This window comes from Rhinolophus sinicus, linkage group LG02 (assembly GCF_036562045.2).
Source record: "Rhinolophus sinicus isolate RSC01 linkage group LG02, ASM3656204v1, whole genome shotgun sequence".
Classification (NCBI taxonomy): domain Eukaryota; kingdom Metazoa; phylum Chordata; class Mammalia; order Chiroptera; family Rhinolophidae; genus Rhinolophus; species Rhinolophus sinicus.
Window position 1 is genome coordinate 136,420,532 of NC_133752.1, and position 16,188 is coordinate 136,436,719.

A 16,188-nucleotide genomic window follows, 5' to 3' on the forward strand; every position below is an offset into this window, starting at 1 on the left:
TTGGTGATGTCGGGCTTCCCAGTGCAGGCTCCCACGCCACCAGTAATGGGGCAGCCTTCTTTCTTGATGAATACTCAGAAGAGCTGGGATCTGGGGAATCAGGAATCTACACTGTCTTTTCCATGGATCTGAGAAGAGGTGATACCCCCATGGCCACTCATTGCCCCACTTTTAGAGCACTCCGTTTTTTGTAGGACAGGCACCCCTCACAGCTGGGTTTGTGCTTCCCTTCACAGGGCCCAGAGACTCCAGTCTTGATTACAAACTATTCATAAGCTGCCCCAATATGTGGGGACTCTAGGCATCAGAGGGGCTGGGAAATATTCATGTTGGTCAGTAAACTTTGGTCCTTAAGGATAAAATTTCACCTGTGTCCCTCTGAATTCAACTGGGGTGATTGAATTCACTGTGTTTGTTTGATTGTTTCTCAAATTCTTTGGTTTGCCCAGAACAGTCAAAAGGCTGCTAAACTCAGAAGAACTCTAGGAATGGAAAAGTCATCAGCGAGGAAAAAACCAATAGGCGTGTGCTGGTACCTATTCATAAACAAACTTTTTCAAATGTCAGGCTCTTAGGATGTGAGTTCAATGTCAGGTTACTTCACCTCTCAGGCCTCTATTTCTGGGTTGGTCCTTACTGAAATTAGTTACCACAGATGACTTATAAAGACATCTGTGCAATGAGTGACTGTGGTCTTCTCTTACTGCAGCTACACTGCCCTGTCAGGGTCTCACACATTCTCTCTCCTTTCCACCACCTGCTTCTAACTCTACCCTAAGCCCTGCTTTGCCTGGTTAATTGTTCCGAATCCTTTAAAGATTTTATTCAAACACCCTGCTGTTAAAAGTTTAATACATGCTTTGCTTCTTCTTAGTACCCATCATAATTATAATTATTTTACTGGGTATGTAGTTAATGTCTGTCTCTCCCACTAGACTGGGGCTGCCTGATTCACTGCAGTTCTGTCCAGACCTTTATACATAGTAAGTGTGCAATAACTATTTATTGAATGAATAAGTAAATAAAATAGTGAATTGGATTAGGTAGCTTCCAAGGTGTTTTTCAACTGTGGCATTCTCTGCTGCCATAGTTTCACTGGTTGCTTGAACCTTGAGGAAAGGACTAGAACACTGCTTGCCAACTTGACTCCTCTAAGAGCACCTATATTATTATTTGCATAAAAATGAATTTAAATCAACACATTTTTTACTTGTCCCATATAAAAGGTAACTGTAAGTAAATATACAACTCTTAAAATATGTTACTAAACTTAAACAAATGCATTCTTAACTAAAACGCCTTTATCTGTGTAACATGTGGAATCATCTTGCAAACCCCAGGAGAAATGTGTCTCATACATTGGGGAACACTGCATTATAATGAATTTCCACTGCCTCATTCTGGTCCAACTTAGAAATAGTTGGAAATTAGAACTTGATCATTTTAACCTGCCCACAGACGCTGGTTTAGAAAAAGTCAAGCCACGATGTTCAAGTTTCAAACTGGTTTCAGAGCTCCTGTCATTGTTTCCAGAGACAGAGGTACGAAAGCACGCTCGCCCAGTCAGTCATTCCATTGGGCTGCTGACTGTGGTTCTTGACGGAGGACGCTGGGATGGTAGCATTGCCCTCGTCCTTCCCCCTTCGGCCCTCAGGGAGGGCAGTCTCTGCCCAGGTATGGTGGTCGATGCAGCTTCCGATGGAAGGGAGCTATGGGAGTCACCATGTCTCCTGTTAGAGTCTTTTGGAGCGGTCAGATGTACACACAGCGGTAGGAACAAAAAGTGAAAGCTCAATCAAGCTGAGCAGAAGAAGTAGCAGAACATCTCAAAAGCAAATGCAGAACGGTGCTGTGAATTACACAGCATGAGAATTTATAAGAATGGCGTCCTTCACTAGGACTGTGAGTTATTAGTAACTAAAATGAAAACCAATCAAGTCTATAGTTATTGAATGCTTACTATCTGCTGGTCACATGGGTGTGACTGAGGTAATAATGATAAATAAAACTCAGCTTCTCTCTAGCAATTTAAGACCTAGGAAGGGAGATGATGGGAAAAGAACAATCATGGTGGAATTCAAGCAATAATGGAGATAAGTACAAAGTGCCGTAGGGTGGAGGTAAGGACAGCTGCACTGAGGAGGTGCTGTAATGAGCATCCTTGGATGTATTTCCTGGTCTGTGCTTTTATTTTTGTAGGAATGCTTTCTAGAAGCAGGATTGCAGGGTCAAAAGATATACTAAACACGCCCTCGCTCTCTGCTGCTCTGGCTATGTGAGGAAGAGGGAGAAGCCCAGCCATAAATGTAAGTGTTTGCATGTGCTATAGAGATACAGATGGGGACTGAGAATCCTCCAGGGTGAGAAACCCCCACTTACTTATTCAACTCCTGTCCAAAGCTTCCCCTAACTCCTTCTGCTCCTTACCCTCCAAAACACAGCAGCTCCTACTCCCAGCTGATTTGGGATGAGTCATGCTGTCTCCACTTTCCTAAGAATGAGTTCTGATCCATGAGCCCCAGGGGCAGCCTGTGAGGACCAGGGGCGGTGCATTGGTGTCCTCTGGGGCCCCACTCCTCCCCTACCATTAAACATCTTCATGCATTGCTGGATTTACATTTTTAATTAATTAAGAAAAAAATCTTCATAAATAAGGTAGTTGGCACTGAATAAATTGTCTGAGAGTTGGCTATCCTCTTTAAAGTTGTACATCTCCTACCATGACACTCCACATGCCTTTTTCCTCTTCTCCATAGCATATATTACCTTCTAACACACTACATAAATTACTTATATATTATTTTTATTTAGCACTATCTACCTCCCTCTCCTAGAATTTCAGTTTCATGATGAGAGGGGTTTTTGTATGATTTGTTTACTGTTGTTTCTCCAGTACCTAAACAGTGCCTTATCCTAGCGGGTGTTCAGTAAACTGTTGTTGAATGAGTAAATGAGTGAGTGAGTGAGTGAGTGAATGGATGGTGTATTCAGAGATAAGAGGAAGGAGCCAAGAGAACTCTGTTGCCATGAATGTTGAAAATCCTAACCATGGCTGGTTCCTAACCTCACCTTCCACAAGACAGAAGGTTTTGCAAGGGACTCAGTGAAATGGCTTCCCAACCATGAGGTTACATTTCCTTTAAACAGAACTGTTTTCAAAGTAGTTGATTCAGAACGAGGCCCTGGTGATTTCCCATTTACCCATATCATTCATGATTGAGTCCTGCCCAGTCTAGATCACATTTAGAGTGCCTTACTCTGTGAAGGCGTGTTGGGGGGTTCGATGTGGACAGCCACCAGTGTCAGTAGCTTTTGCACGGGGAGACGATCTTTGAGGCTTTTTGGAACTGGTGAGAGGCATTTTCTTCGTAGAAATCAGGTCGCTCTAGTACTTTTTAGCCATGGTCATTTTCAAAATTCTGGTAATAATTGCATGCAAAGTCCCAGCTTTTCATCTGTATATTATGGAGGGAACCCTACCTTAGGGCTCCCTAGTCACAGTCACCATAATTGGTGCAGGATTCAGGGATGGGCCTATGATCCGTGAAGGTCCAATCAGAGTGAATTCCAGTGTTTTCTCCCTGGGAAGAGAGTCTCTCTCTTTTCTGCGAGCCTTAAACTTGAAAAAATATAGACTGTTGCTACCATGAGGACAGAGCCTGGTTGAGAATCAAACCAACATTTCAATCACTCACTTTCTGGGAATCCACGTTACTGTGTGGTTCTTTCTACCTCACTAGGATGCTGCTTCTCAGTCTCTCAAGGGAGCTTGTATGCAAAAACTACAAATGGGAGGACCCCAGGGCTTGCTGATGGCACCATTAATGTCTTCAGGCTGACCTATCCCCTGAATTCCATACTCACACATCCAGCTGTATGCTTGACATTTCCATGTGAGGCACCTCAAAAACAGAATTTTTTCTCTCTTTCTAAAATCAGTTCATCTTCTAGTCTTTAGCAACTTGGAAATCCAAGACAGAATGACCTCACAATTAAGCACACTGATTCTGTAGCCAACACAGCCTAAGTTCAAATATAGGCTGTAATTTAGGAGCTGAGTGACCTTAATCTCTCTATTCCTCCCTTCCCTTATCTGCATATTCCTTCCTGTTTGATACCTTTTGGTGACTTCCCTTACACTGAGAATAAACCTTATTATCTGGCCTAGAAGGTCCTACATGAGCTGTCTGGTCTTTCTCATTGACCTCATCTCTGCTCATATTTCTGTTTCTGAAACATTCAATTCATTGTCTGAGGCCTTTGTGCTTGCTGTTTCCTCTCCATGAAATGCCTTCCTCCAGTTCTGTACATAGCTGGCTCCTTCCATTCAGGGCTCAGCTCCAGTGCCCCTTCTTTCCAGATGACATTCCTAACCATCTTCATGAGAACACAGGTCTTATTCAAATAGTTTATAATGCTACCTATCTATTCATTGGTGTCACCTCTCTTGTTCTTACCCCTATCTTTGGTCTGGTTAGAGGACTCCTCTGGTTTCTTCTGGCTGCTATGATACCAGCAAAATTCTTATGATATACTTTTTATCACACGATATGGCAACCCTTGACTCTCTTATCTAATTCTCTCACCTAATCAAGAGAGTGTTAAAAGTAGTGATCATGCCTCATTGATCTTTACACTGCCAACATTTTATGAGACTCTAGAACATGATAGCGAGGGGCTCAAAAATATCATTGGAATGAATTAATGAGGCATTATTTGTTATATGTAGCAAAGATTTTTGACAAGTTTGTCAGAATGAAAAGAGGCGTGATCAGTTCTTTGAGGATAAAAGTAGTAATTCTCATAATAAGAGATGTTTTAAGGAAAATAATTCTTGCTGTTAAACTCGTTCGTTTGTGGCAGAAGAGTGCACTGAGGAACATGATGTAAGTTTGCTTTTTCTATATTTTTCTAATCATTGTTGAATCTTATAGACAGCTATCAGTTTCCTTTAGTCATTTGCAATTTTCCGCTCAGCAGCTTCTAAATGAGGTAACTGCAGAATGTTTTATTAGTTTCAGAACAGACAACCAATGTTAGTGAAAATGTAGGGAAGTTGGAAGATTTGTATCCTGTTGATGGGAATACAAATGGTGCAGCACTATGGAAACAGTATGGAAGTTCCTCAAAAAATTAAAACCAGAACTATTAGGTTGGTGCAAAAGTAACTGCAGTTTTTGCAATTATTTTTAACCCTTTAAACCACAATTACTTTTGCACCAACCTAATACCATATGATGCAGTGATCCCATTTCTGGTTATATACCCAAAAGAACTTAAATCAGGATCTCAAAGAGATAGCACTCCTATGCTCATTGCAGCCTTGTTCTCAATGGCTTTATTCAGAAGGTATGGAAACAATCTAACTGTCCATTGATAGATGAATGGATAAAGAAAATGTGGCATATACACACAATGGAACATTATTTAGCCATGAGAAAGAAAATCCTGCCATATGCAACAAGATGGATGAATCTGGAAGACATTATACTAAGTGAAATAAGCCAGTCACAGAAGGACAAATACTGCATGATTCTGCCTGTATGAATTATCTGACATAGTTAAAGGCATAGAAGCAGAAAGTAGAATGTTGGTTGCCAGGGGTTGGGGGAGGGGGAAATGGGGAATTGCTATTCTATGGGTATGAAGTTTTAGTTACGCATGATAAATAAATTTGAAAGATCTGCTGTAGGATATTGAGCCTATAGTTAACAATATTGTACTGCACGCTTAAAATTTGTTGAGGGTAGATCTCATGTGAAACAGTCTTGCCATAGTAAAAGTAAATGTAAAGTATGTCAGATGATGTTAAGAACAGTCAAGCTGGGCAGGGGACCAGGGATGGGGGCAGGGCACAGGGCAGTTTGCTGTTTAAAATGTGTGGTCAGGGAAAAGCTCACTGATGAAGTAGCATTTTCGCACAGACCTAAAGGATCCTCACAATGACTGAGAAGTAGACAGCACATATTTTGTGTTTTTGTGGATATAGAAAGGCTTGGGGGTGTGTGAGCTAAATATTTTCAGTAAGATCACAAAGTTACTATGAGGCAGACTGAAATTATAGCCCACAAAACTTTACGCTTCTCTGAGCTGTCTTTTGTGCCATACTTCCTCTCAGATAAGTCTCTCAGTTATCTGATGACTTTTAATAAATAGCAGAAACAATTTTTTAACTATGGAAAACCATGTCCTCTGAATGACCAAACTATTTTTCTATATATGTAGTGAAAGTATTTTCAGAATCAAAAATTGGGCAACACATTTTGAAAAGTTCTAACGTGCTTAGAGACACAATGGGACCAAGTAATTGAAGTTGACACCAAATCAAGAATATGTGGTCACCATAATAATACAGATCCTTTGGACCTGACAGCAAGCATTAAACACAAGGTAAAGTATATTTTGTTCCTAAGAGAAAAAACCAACATGACCAAAACTAACATTTCTCACTCTTTCCCATGGACTGATTTCCCATGGACTAATGTTTCCCCAACATGTTAATAGTTTTTTTTTTAAAAACTTACAAAAGTGTTTTCTTATTTAATAAGTTTGGGAAGGTGATACAAACTATATTTTCTACCTGGGGAATTATATTACACATTGGAATATCAAAAACTGGAGAAGTTCGGCATTAAAGCAACTCCTTAACTTTGTTTAACCTGAGTTTCCAGAAGTTCTTTGAGCCAAGAATATGTTAGCTTTATCACTTAGTAACATCTTGTGTCTTTGTTTCCCAGAACATAGTTTGAAAAACACTGATCCACACAAATGGTAATCTTGAGATGAAGCAGAGCTAGAAAAGATTTAATACTTCTGATCTAACTCTAGATGTCACTCAAGGAAAACAAAATAAGGGTTAAAACTGATTTGCTTTGGTCTTGAAATAAGAGATGGAAGCCAATTTGTTCCTCCAGTCACCGTACATTAGGAAAAGAGTGTGCAGTTCAAACTTTCTCTCTTTTTGGTTCTCTTTCCTCAGCATATAAATATGTAGAAATCTCCCTTCTTTCAAAAAGAAACCTTGCCGCAAGCTCACCTTCAACCTCTAGCCACAACCTTATTGTTCCTTTTCCATTTGTAACTAACTTTCCTGCAACAGCAGTCCATGCCTGTTCTCTGCTTCCTCAATAGTCATTCACTACTCACACTACTGCAAATTATCCATCCATCCATCCATCCATCCATCCATCCATCCATCCATCCAATAGTTATTTGTGCCACGCACAGTTCTTGGCATAGGGAACAAAATGAAGTCTCTACTCTCATGAAGATTGCATTCTTTTAATAGGAAATAGGCAACAAATAAACAAATGCAAGTACATAATAACTTGAATAATCAGAGCTATGGAGTAAAAATAAAGCAAAGTAAAAAGGATAGGGAGTGAGAAAGGATGAAGATGGAGGTTGGGCAACATCCTTGCCACAATGAATGAATCAGTCAATACAGGACCAATGCAGTTAACCTGGCCATGGAGATTCATCCACAGGAAGTCCAATCATTTGAAGCTCATAAGTTTTAATCAATAATTGAAGGAATGAATACTATCTTTTCCTGATGTGAGTGACACAGATTGGAACAATTATTGTTGTCAGTATCTCATTACCATGAAGAGATTCAGCCTAAGAATGAAATCAATACGAGGAGGCCAAAGTTTTGAGAATCATAAAGAAGTGGAGCTAGATTCCAAATTAAACTATGCCCCAAAGGCGCCCTATGTTTTAGCCAGGTGCTATCATTAATCCCCTTCTTTGTTTTAGGCCAACTTTGAATATAATTTTTTGTTGCTTGCAACCAAAATCCTCACCCTCTCAGACAAGGGATCTGTGGGCCTAGGTACAATTGTTGGGATTCTGCGTTATTCCCAGGGGTTCTTTCGTTTTCCCTATTTCCACTTTATGTCCTCTCTTTTGACAATGATGCTGTCCTATCAATGCCCAGGTGCTAGGAGGTTTCCAAGGCCCTCTGGCTGCCCAGGACTATTCTTGGCTTAGGTGCTGGGGTCCCAGGTAGCCACGGAACTGGGTTGGCATAAGTCCCAGGAGACAACTCTGAATGAGCTGAAACTCTGAAAGTCTGAATGGGCTGTGAGGCCTAGCTGTGGCGCCACTGAAGATACTTGGGCAATTTGTTACAGAGAACTCAAATTACTTTCATAGCACTCCAGAATTTTCTGGGGCAGTGAATAATATGGATTCCCAGAAAGGCACTGCTTTTTATAAACACCACCTTCTGCACACACTACATTCTCTTGGCTATTTTCTTCCATATCTGGATAGTCAGGGAGAACCTTTCAATGTGAAAACACTATTATAATATCCACCTCCCTCACCCTTCAAAACTCTTCAATGGCTTTTCATTGCCCTCATCTTAATAGTTAAGCTCATAAAATGGCCTTCAGCAGGGCGGACACTGGGGTGAAGTTGGTGGGGCACGTGGTGCTTAAATTTTAAGGAGGAACTCACTTCCAGCATTGTGCAAGTGGCACTTGTCTGATCCTGAGAGTGTGTCTCCTTAAATTTTACAACCTAGTCACCTCACTCCCTTCATGCTGTTCTGGACCTGGCTTCCTGGATGGTGTGTGTTCTCATTCAACCTCATCTTGTAACACCCTTCCCCTAATTGTCCTTGCTCTTTAAGCTTTAGACTCCTGTCTTTCCAGTCTGTCTTGTGATGGACATTTGCAAGGGTCAGATTTGAAACATAGAACATTGGCTTTGGCCAATCAGAATGGATATCCAACCAGTCAGAATGGATGGTGGCTTAAAAACAACTGACATAGCTCTATTGGTGTGTGCAAGCATCAGCCCTGGGGCCTCCACATTCCTTCTTCTCTGTGAACCACATTTCTTTCTCCTTTGAACATTTTTTGTCGTTGTTGCTTTTTGCTAATTCTTCCATAATGCATGCTATCAACCAGGTACTATTTTAAATATTAACCTATATTATCCCCATAATACCATTATTATATCCACTTTACAGATGAAAAAACTGAAGCACAGAAAGTTTAAGAGAAGCACACAAGGTCACAGAACGGCTGGCCAGCAGCTTGCATTAGCACCTGGGCGTTCCAGCTCCAGGGTCCATGCTCTGAATCGTTCTACTAAGCCTTTGCACCCACTCTAATTTGATCATATTTGCATATGCTCTCAAATAGCTGTTTTCATTTCTAGACTTTTATATCTATCTATCTATCTATCTATCTATCTATCTATCTATCTATCTATCTATCATCTATCTATCTATCTATCTATCTATCTATCTATCTATCTAACCATCAAGCATCTCCCCATCCCATTAGAATTGAGTTCTGAGGTACAGGAGCTTTTGCCTGACTTGTTTCTGCTACATCCCCAGCACTCAGAGTAGGACCTGGCACATAGGAGGCACTTTGCAAATATGTTAAATAATCAACTGAATTATATTCACTGGGGCATTTATTTGGTTACTATCTGTCCTCCTCTCCCAAGTTCCTTGACAGCAGGAGTTTTGCTCATGGTTGTATCCTCGTTCTGAGCATAGTGCCTGGGACATTGTAGGTTCTCAGTATTTTTTTCTTTTTTTTGGGGGGTGGGGGTGGGATAAATAAATAAATAAAAAGGGAGGGTTTCCTGACATGGGGCTCCTCTGTTACCACGTAGTTTCCTTCCAGAGTAGGCATTTTCTGACTTCCTGAAACTTAAGAAATGTTAAGTTCCAATAAATGGCTCAAACAATGCAATTTGCCTGACCTAGAGTCACGGGGATTGTAGGGTTTGTCTTGATCATTCCAGACTTGATGGTTTGAGCACCTATTGACAAAGGTATTTTCTTCCCTCAGAGATGTTCTTGATGATCAATATTTCTTCTTCTCCCGTGACATTGGCAGCCTCTATTGGAGCACACTTTTTGGGGATTTTGTTTTCTTAAATGGTTGCAGGATCCAGGATACTGCTGAGACCCTGGGGAGGAGTAGATCAGAATAGAAACCTTCTAGATAAGGCTTTTGTCCTTCAAGAAGCTGTGCTCTTAGAAAGGCCAAAACAGAAACATAAAGGATGAAATGGGAAATCTGTATAATTTCACAAATAATTAGATATTTTTATATTTGTTCTTAGGATTCCTAATTCAAAATTTCCAACACCTAATCTTATATCCTATTATTGATAATATCTTAGCTGGATAGAATGTAACTCATGAATTCTTTCTCCATGTCCTCAAATACAAAACTTAAAAATATAGATATTCCCAAAGAAGAATGTCTCTGCCCTTAATTGGAACAGCAGCAATGCACAAAAACGTAACTGTAGAAAACTTTCCAGATTTAAATAAAGAACGTGAATATGTAAATAAATATGTTCCAGTCAAAACAGAAGTGGTTAACTGATCTTAGGTTGATGACCAATTTTGTAAATACAAAACTAGTAGGCCTCATCCTAAAGAATAGATCAGTGGGTCTTATTAAATACAAAAATTTTAAAATTGTATTTGAAAATTATTTTTAACAAATTTAAAAGATAAAAACATTGGGGAAATATTCCTTTAAAAATTTTGACGAAGGTTTAATTGTCTTTAATACATAAAGAGGTCTTATCAATAAGTTGGTGTAAAAAGTGGTGTAGATAAATGACATGAGCCTAAAAGAATTTTCTATTTTATTAAATAGTAGCAGGTAGGGATGCGTATCACTTTTTATGGAAACAAAATCTTCTGTAGCAAACACCCACCAAATTCAGCATCATACATAAGCACTCATTTCACTCTCAAGTCTGCAGGTCATCTGGAGTGCACTGATCAAACTTTGATTTATCTAGATGGCATTTCTGATCTTGACTTGGCTGTGCCTCCAATACCTTCTCTATGTGAGGATGTAAGAGAGTGAGTATAAAAATATAAGGTCTCTTAAGGTCTAGGCTCAGAAATGTCAAAATGCCCTGTCTTCCTCATTTGATTGACCAATGCAAGTCAAACCCAAAGACAAGTGGCAGAAAATACCTCTGCACTTTTAGTGAGAAGAATTGTAAAGTCCTTTGACAAAGGGTGTGGATGAAAGGGAGGGTGTAGAATTAGGGTCAGTAACATAATCTACAATAGGGAGTGATAGCTTGGAAGCTGCTCCTAAGAAGTAATCTGTGAACGAGGTGTAGGTATCAATGACTTGTCTCCATTTGCAAGGGCTGGAGGAGAAGTCTATTGGAGGACGGCATGAGGGGCTATTTTTGAATAGCAGTCAAGTTTAACATGGATACACAGCATCAACTCACTACAGGGCTCTTAAAAGAACTATAATACAACATTGCTTTGAAGTTATTGGAATGTCAGTGAGAACTTGTTCTGAGGCCAAAATAAGTTCTTGATCAAGTGAATCAGGGATCGTGTAGGTTAATTTTCCAGACCGTTCCCTCATGTGAAAATAGTAGTAACTCTCAAAGGATAAAGTACATAGACCTCTTTTGACAGAGTTCTATAGCCTGAATTAGTTATACTTTGGATAACTGGGGAATTTTCATTGACTGAGCCCTGGTTTATCATACCATGGACTGCTGACATGGCTGAAACCTTCCTCAACTGAGCAAATAACAATTGACAAAATCATTCTTGAAGAAGACAGAAGGAATCATTTTACTGAGTTTTGATTTTTGAAGTTCCATGTGAGATCACTATGTCCTGTGATAATGTTATATAACAAATTACCCCAAAATGTCAGTGTCTTGAAACAGTTCCTTGTTCATGGGTCTCTGGGTTAGCTGGGGGCTGTTTTGTTGCTGGCTTCAGGCTGCTGGTCTAGTTTCAGGTCACACATCTTCCTCTCTTCCACCTAGGGCATGTCTTTTTCATTCAGAAGTGCAAGAGGCCACGCCAAATCAAGCAAGCATATTTTAAGCTTCTGTTTGCATAATGTCTGTTAAGATTCCATTGGCCAAATCCAGTTAGATGGCCAATCCCAATTACTGAGGGAGGAAAATAAATGTGCTGATCTAGTAGTTGTGACACAGCAAAGAAGCAGTTTCACTATAACGATAAAGTGAAGAACTGAAGCAATAATCTAATCTGCTTTAAGGGCTTCACCGAGCTGCTAGAATTTATATCCACCCACTTCCATATTAGCTAATGGGGCTAGCCTTTGATGTCACCATCCTTTGGTGACTTGAATAATAGTTTTACCTTTGATTTGTTGTGCCAGCATTGTCTTAGAACCTTGCTAAGGTTGTTCTGTGGGCCATGAATGTGCTAGACTTGTCCAGCCAGCTGTGCTCTTGGGAAAGGCATTATTAGAGAAGGAATTGTTTTATCAAGACTGGGACTCTGTCATCCTCAAGTCAGGAAACCAGTTCTCAAGTAGGGATATACTCTCAATTTCAGAACTGAGATCAGATCAATAAGCAACTTTGGTTGTGGTTAACCTTTCCCTAAATCTCACCCAGTAGTATTTGTAAGGATAAAAATAACAGGAATTATTGCCATGTTAATGTGTTGATACTTTCTCTTGCTCCTTCATATTCTAATATACCAATTAACTTTGACTTCAGGTGTCCTGACTCTTAATCTCTTAGAGAACTGCAATTTCACTCCTCTCTAAAAGGAGTGATGATCAGGTGGAACGAGAAGACATGGAGTCCAGTTGTGCTCTGTCTCCTGTAGTACCTTTTGAACTAGTGCAGTGATAGAGCTAGAATTTATGTATTTAGATACCATCTGCTACTCAGCTCTAGCCACTTGATGACCCCATCACTCTGGAAATTCTGTATCTCACTAGACAACAATCATCTCTGAGCCAACTGAGAGGAACATCTTTGAATACTTTGAGATTGAGTTCCTGCTTCATTTCCAATCAGGGAATCTGGGTCCTATTCTACTTTTGTCTGTTTTGGTTTTCAGTTTGAAGCAGTACCCAATTGATAAGCTAACTCAAGGTCTCTGATATTGGTTCTTTTTCCAGGTTGCTTGTTCATTTTCAACACACCATTTCTTTAGTCAATATATATTTATTGAGTACTCATTGCATACTGGGTACCGTTCTAGTACTGGGAACAGCTGTGAAAAGAGACAATACCCCTGCTTACAATCTAATGGGGAAGCAGAAAACAAACAAACAACAACAAAAACAACAATAACAAAACAAGTAATTTCAGAAAGTGATAAGTGCTGTAAAGGAAATTACCAGGGAAATATGATTAAAGAAAAATAACTGGATGGGTGTGGATGGGTAAGCATACAGTTATTTTAGATAGGATGCTCAGGACAGATTTCCAACATGAAATGACATTGACATTTAAGCTGAGACTTAAGATAAAAGTTGAGACAGCCCTGTGACTTTCTGGAGAAAGAGCATTCTGGGACAAGGAAACAGCAAGAGCAAGCACCTTGAAGAGGGAAAGACCTACAAAAGAACAAGACAAACAAATGAGAAACAGAAACTCATAGACACAGACTATAGTTTAGTGGGTACCAGAGGGTAAGGGGGTGGGGGGTAGGAGATGAGGGTAAGGGGGATCGAATATATGGTGATGGAAGGAGAACTGACTCTGGGTGGTGAACACACAATGGGATTTATAGATGATGTAATACAGATTGTACACCTGAAATCTATGTAATTTTACTAACAATTGTCACCCCAATAAATTAAAAAAAAATTAAAAAAAAAGAAACAGCAAAGGGGGGCAAGGTGGCTGGAGCATAATAAGCTGTGAGAATGGGACAAGATGGGGTTGGAAAAGGATGCAGGAACTGGACTGTGTAGCACTAGAAAGACAGGTGAGGAGTTTGAATTTTATTCTGAGAGTAAAAGGACATCGCCAGAGTTTTCTTTCCATTAACATTCTCATATCTTTATTATAAAATCTTGAAACTCACAAAAAATGTAGAGAGACTATTGTAAAAACAAAATCTAAGACAGACAAATCCTAATATACTCAGCTGAAAATGTTCTCAACATTGGATGATTTTGGTTCCTTGGTTCCTCCCACTCCTCTGCCCTAGATTATTTTAAAGAAAATTTTGGATCTCATAGTTTATCCATAAATACTTCAGTATGTCTAAAAAATAAGGACTCTTAACAAAACACAATTGGAATACCACTATCACACATAAAAAATTGATACTTTCGATGACCATCATCGAAATCGAATATCTCACAAATGTCTTTTCACAGCTGGTTTGTTTGGATCAGAATCCAAAACAAATGGATAAGTATATTTTTTAGATCTATACCACTACTCACATGATGTGTATCTATTTTGCTCCCTCTCTCTCAATCTTAACATTTACTTGTTGAAGAAACCAGTTCATTTGTCCCATAGAATTTTTCACCTCTGCATTCTGCTGCTGGTGTCCCCAGGGTGATATTTATTTATCATGTCTCTTTCCACCAGAATTTTCTGTAAACTGGTAATTAGAAGTACAGGCATGATCAGTTTCAAGTTTTTGGTAAGAATACTTCACGGTGGAAATGGGAACTGCCTATTGCATGCTTCAGAAAGCACGTAATATCTGATTGTTTCTCCTGATGTTAAGATAGATCAGTGGTTTCAGTTGTTGTCATCCAGATAAAATCATTTAATCAGGAGAGTTGCAAGCCATGATTTATGCTGTAAAGATCACTCTGGCTACTATGTGGCCAAAGGACTTTTGGCAGGGAAGGTGTGGGGAAAGAGTCCCAGAGAGCAGTTGCCAGGCTCTCGGCCTTATGTGGAAAGGTGTTGGCTCGGGTAGTAGATGGCCGTCAGCTGTTACTGGTTAGCCATTAGCCACTGATATAACTGCCATGGCTGTGTTGGGGTGTTGGTTGGCTGACAGAGAGGCGGACGGCAGTTTGCGGATTGTGTGGCTTCTGCTCCTTTGTGTCTCCAACCCAGCCGCCAGCGAGAATATAGTGGTATGACTCCCCCGTCTATAGCTCCGTTGGTGTTCCTTTTTGGCCTCACCATATCCTGCGTTCTGGTGTGGCTAGCAGTGACCAGAGACCCCGCATGACAGCAGGTAATAACAATACTTAGCAAACTGTATGGTATGGGTTTTGGCCAACCACAGTGGACTGCAGACATAGTCATGGAACCCTAGCATTCATACTAGGAATGGAAGCTTGGGAGGCAGTTAAAAGGCACTGGCAGTGGTGTACGTGAGAGGAGGTAACTTGGAACAAAGAGTGGGTAGTGGAGATAGAGATAAGAGTGAATTTGGGGATATTTGGGAAGATCTAGGGATGCCCAATATGTGGGCTATCCAAACTGGAGCTGTTATTTCCACCTAGCAACCACTTATAGCCCTCTTGATTTGAACCCCATCCCTTTTATTATTACTGGGTTCTTATCTGATGGCCTTAGAACAAAGCTTGGTTCTAAAAACAAAGATTTTAGTTCTCATTGTGTCTTTGAGATACCAACTGAGTAGGAAACATAGAATCGGTGTACCATTGATGGAGAGAAAAAGAATCTATTGGATTTCTCTTCAAAGAAAAATAAAAAGAAACATTTAAGGAAGGAAAACATTAATATGCTATGTTTGAGGAGATTAGAAGGAGGAAATTTAGTAAGTATGTAGAAACTGATTTTTATGTTTGCTATTTGTATTATTAAAACAAAGTGAATATCACAAGTGTAAAATTCACTGATGATACCTCTCAGGTTGCTGCTTCCTGCTTAGCTCATCTCCTAATGATAAAATGATGTGTGTCACCACAATAACTTGCCTTTAACCGCAAGTGAGGAACTAAGTCTTATTTCCTAGACAAAAATGTAAGAGCCAATATTATTCACTTTTTTTCTGTTCTTGTGTAACATCTTGGGAATGACCAATTACACTTTCCTACTGAAAAAGAAAACTTTTCATGGTAGGAGAAACCACAGGTTCGGTTGATTACTCACTTTACTACATTAGTAACAGTTTTTTTTTTTTTTTTTTTGTTCTATATGCCGCATAAGGAAAAAAGTGCTGAGTGCAAAACCACAGCCTCAGCTGTCGGTGGAAATGATAGTTAATGGCACCTTGTTGCTACATCAGAGGGCCAATTCTTGGTAGAGAAGATTATCTTGAATGTGGTTTGCAAATCAATGGATAAGAATGAGTTGTGGCAAAAAAATTAAGTGATCCAATTGCTTATCACACTTTAAATACAGATTAATGTTTTTGGTAAGAGAAATCTGGTTACAAATTATATGAAAAGCATATATATGTATATATATGTATGTGTGTGTGTGAGTATATGTGTATAT